The 4,488-nt window shown below is 41.1% G+C and overlaps 1 non-coding gene across 1 annotated transcript; it reads left to right on the top strand.

Annotated features, from left to right (window-relative positions):
• Positions 1-3,700: 3,700 nt before the first annotated feature.
• On the top strand, positions 3,701-3,807 carry LOC141699459 (small nucleolar RNA R71). Its single transcript, XR_012565922.1, has one exon. It is a non-coding gene; the product is annotated as a small nucleolar RNA R71 (small nucleolar RNA).
• The last annotated feature ends 681 nt before the right edge of the window (positions 3,808-4,488 follow it).

Genomic DNA, 4,488 nt, shown 5'->3' with positions numbered 1-4,488 from the left:
ATCACATTTCAAAACAAACTGATGAGCATCTTTAAACAAAGTTGGCCAAAAGAAACCTACTTGAAGGATACGAACTGTTGTCTTTTCTCCACCATAATGTCCTCCATAAGCCGTTGAGTGGCAATCTCGCAAGATCCCCCTCGTTTCGCTGTAAGGAATACATCTCCTGATGATTTATTCAGCTCCTTTGCGAAAAAGAAACGGCTCATCCCACATATAGCACTTCACTTCATGTAGAACTTCTTCCATTGAGCGGGAGTCAAGTCTGGAGGCATGACGTTACTCACAAGGTAGTTCACAATATCGGAAAACCACGGTTCTTCTGCTTGCACTCCAAATAACTGCTCATCGGGAAAAGACTCATTAATCAAAGATTTATCTTGTGAAGTAGCAATTGGATCCTCTAAATGCGAGAGATGATCGACGACTTGATTCTCAGTCCCTTTTATGTCCTTGATCTCTAACTCAAACTCCTGAAGTAAAAGAACCCATCGAATCAACCGTTGCTTCGAGTCCTTCTTTGAGACGAGATATCGAATTGCTGCGTGATCAATGAAAACTGTCACCTTCTTCCCAAGTAGATATGATTGAAATTTCTAAAAACCATAGACGATAGCCAAAAGTTCTTTCTCAGTAGTGGTGTAATTCAGTTGAGCACCATTAAGAGTCTTACTAGCATCGTAGACTACATGAAATATGTTGTTCTTGCGTTGCCCAAGAACTGCTCCAACTGTATAGTCGCTTGCATCGCACATCATTTCAAATGGTTCAGACCAATCAGGTGCAGTTATGACTTGTGCCGTAATCAAGCTTCAATGTCTCAAAAGCAGCGAGACACTCGTCATCAAACTTGAAAGGAACGTCTTTCTCTAGAAAATTGCACAACAGCTTCAAAATCTTCGAGAAGTCTTTGATGAAAGGCCTATAGAAACCCGCATGACCAAGAAAACTGTGAATTCCCTTAACAGATATGGGTGGAGGGAGATTTTTGATCACCCCCACCTTGGCTTTGTCCACCTCAAGTCCCTTGCTAGAAACCTTGTGACCAAGAATGATGCTTTGGTGTACCATAAAATGACATTTCTCCCAATTAAGAACCAAGTTGGTCTCAACGCACCTTTTCAATACTAACCCTAGATTATGCAAGCATTCGTCGTACGAAGTTCCAAAGACCGAGAAATCATCCATGAACACTTCTACGTTATTTCCAATCATGTCAGAGAAGATAGCCATCATACATCTCTGAACAGTGGCTAGCGCTCCACATAGCCCAAAAGAAACTCTTCGGAATGCAAAAGTGCTGAAAGGACATGTATATGTAGTCTTCTCTTGATCTTCTGGAGCGATATAAATCTGATTATATCCTGATTAGTCATCCAGAAGACAATAGTAATCATGCCCATCCAATCTATCAAGCATCTGATCAATAAAAGGAAGAGGGAAGTGATCCTTCCTTGTAGCCTTATTCAGCTTCCTATAATCCATGCAAACTCTCCACCCCGTGACTATTCGTGTCGGAATAAGCTTATTTTTCTCATTTACTACCACAGTGATACCACCTTTCTTTGGCATATACTGAACTAGGCTCACCCATGAACTGTCAGAAATAGGATAGATAATTCCTGTATCTATCCACTTGAGAATTTCCTTCTTCACAACCTCTTTCATGATCCGATTTAGCCTTCTCTGTTGCTCAACAGTAGGCTTGCTTCCTTCCTCTAGCAGAATTTTATGCATACAATAAGAAGGTTTGATTCCCTTGATATCTGCTATAGTCCAACCAATTGCCGATTTGAACTCTCTAAGAATCCTCAAAATCTTCTCTTCATCAGTACCTGAAAGGTCAGATGCAATAATAACAGGTAAAGTAGATGCATTACCTAAAAATATATACCTCAAGTGTTCAGGAAAATGCTTAAGCTCAAGAGTAGGAGCTTCCTCAGTAGATGGTTTGAGGAGTTTCGGAGAACTTTTTAACTCCTCTAATCCAAGAGATTCAAAAGGCATATCCATCTTTCGCTTCCAGGGAGAAGCATTAAAATATTGCAAGTGCTCATCGCCCTCGTCATCTTCACTATCAGAATTCCCCAATAAGGCCTTCTCTAAGGCATCAGACCTTAGCAAATGATCGAGTTCAGAATTAACCACAGTATCGACCATTTCCACCTTAAAACACTCCTCACTTTCTGTAGGGAAATTCATGGCATTGAACACATTAAAAGTCACATCCTGATCCATCACTCGCATGGTAAGCTCACCTTTCTGCACATCTATCAAGGTTCATCTAATAGCCAAGAAAGGTTTTCCCAAAATTATGGGAATCTTCTTATCCTCCTCGAAATCAAAAATTACAAAATCAGCAGGGAAAATGATCGGCCAATTGCAAAGTCATGTATATAGGCTTTGGATAAGGAAAGTCCAACTTTTTGAAGATTGACAATGGCATCAGATTGATGCTAGCTCCCATGTCACATAAGAATTTATCAAATGACACATTTCCAATGGTGCAAGGAATAATGAAGCTTCCAGGATCTTTAAGCTTCGGAGGCAATTTCTGTCGCAGCACAGCACTACATTCCTCCGTGAGAGCAACAGTCTCTAAGTCATCAAGTTTCACCTTCCTAGAGAGAATACCTTTCATGACTTTCGCGTAACTAGGCATCTGCTCAAGAGCTTCAGCGAAAGGTATGTTGATTTGAAGTTTCTTGAACACCTCCAGAAACTTCGCAAACTGCTTATCCACTTTCTTCTTCTGCAACCTCTTAGGAAAAGGAGGTGGAGGATAGATCTGCTTCTCCCCTGTATTACCCTCAGGAGGAGAGTGCTTAACAGTAATCTTCCTTGGTTCCACTTCAGCTTCATTCTGCACTTCTACTTCATCAGCCTCCACTTCAGAAATTGGAGTTTTAGCTATTTCAGAATTCGGAACCTCACCAGACCTCAATGTGATTTCTTTGACAGGCTCCTAAGCTTCCTTCTTGCCTGGCACTTCAGTGTCGCTCAGTAGTGTGTCAGGTTGACGATTTAGTAATGCATTCGTAATTTGCCCAATTTGATTCTCCAAGGTCTTGATAGAGACAACTTGGCTCTTGAACATGACTCTCAACTCCTCCATTTCAGATTTTTCAGTAGCTTACGGTAACTGCTGAAGTTGAAGTTGTTGCTTCGGGGCATATTACGGTTGCTGAAAACCAGGAGGGTTATATTGCCTTGCTGTATATGGCTGATACGATTGCTGCACCGCATTCTAATTATTGCTCCAGCTGAAGTTAGGATGATTGCGGTTGTTTGGAGGATAAGTGGCTGGAGCTTGTTGTTGTGATCTCTGAAAGTTGCTCACAAATTGAGCTGATTCACTAGAAATAGCACACTGCTCAGTTTCATGTGCTCCCGCACAAAGTTCACAAACACTAGTAATCTGATTAACTCCATAATTAGCCAAAAATCCACTTTCATCGTTAAAGCTTGAAGTTGAGCAGCTATAGCAGTAGCTTGATCCACTTCCAGAATTCATGCTACCTTTCCTTGCAACATTATTTGCGTAGGATTCTGGTATTCATTGGCTGCCATTAGTACAATCAACTCATAAGCTTCATTGTAGCTTTGAGCCCATAAGGCTCCACCAGATGCTGCATCAAGCATAGGTCTAGAGTGTGCACCTAAACCATTGTAGAAACAGTTTATAATCATCCAATCAGGCATGCCGTGGTATGGGCACTTCCTTAGCATCTCCTTATATCGATCCCAAGCCTCACACAGAGATTCACCAGTTTGCTAAGCAAACTGAGTAAAAGCATTCCTGATTGCAGCAGTCTTCGCCATAAGAAAGAATTTAGTGAGAAACCTTTGAGCAAGATCCTCCCATTTGGTGATATACCCTGGTGGTAGAGATGTAACCAACACTTCGTTTTGTCCCTAAAAAAGAATGGGAATAGTTGCAGCTTGATAACATCTTCAGACACATCGTTGAACTTGAAAGTGTCACATATCTCGATGAAATCCCTGATGTGCATGTTTGGGTCTTCAGTAGGATTACCCCCAAACTGAACTGAGTTCTGTATCATCTGAATCGTGCTCGACTTGATCTCAAAAGTGTTAGCCTTGATCGCTGGCCTGATGATGCTTGACTGGATGTCATTGATCTTAGGCTTAGAAAAGTCCATTAAAGCCTTAGAATTATCTGCTTGATCCTCCATCTCTAATAAATGTGGTTCTTTGATTTTCTCTTCTTCTGCTACTTTCTCTTCATCCTCAAAATCTTCCCAACGATCCTGTACAACTTCTCCCTCGTCTTTTTCCAGAATTCTCCTACGAACTCGTGAACGCGTTTGCATAAACGATCACTAGATTACCTGAAATACAACAAGAAAAAGCATATGTAAGTAACAATATCCTAGTCAATGAACTTTAACGATCACTGATGACAAACACATAAACTAAAAGTTAACACTACAGTCCCCGGCAGTGGCGCCAAAAACTTGTTAGGGC

This window comes from Apium graveolens, chromosome 11 (genome assembly GCF_009905375.1).
Source record: "Apium graveolens cultivar Ventura chromosome 11, ASM990537v1, whole genome shotgun sequence".
In the NCBI taxonomy this organism is placed as follows: domain Eukaryota; kingdom Viridiplantae; phylum Streptophyta; class Magnoliopsida; order Apiales; family Apiaceae; genus Apium; species Apium graveolens.
Note: the sequence above shows the minus strand (reverse complement) of the source record. Positions and strands in the feature narration are given on the sequence as shown.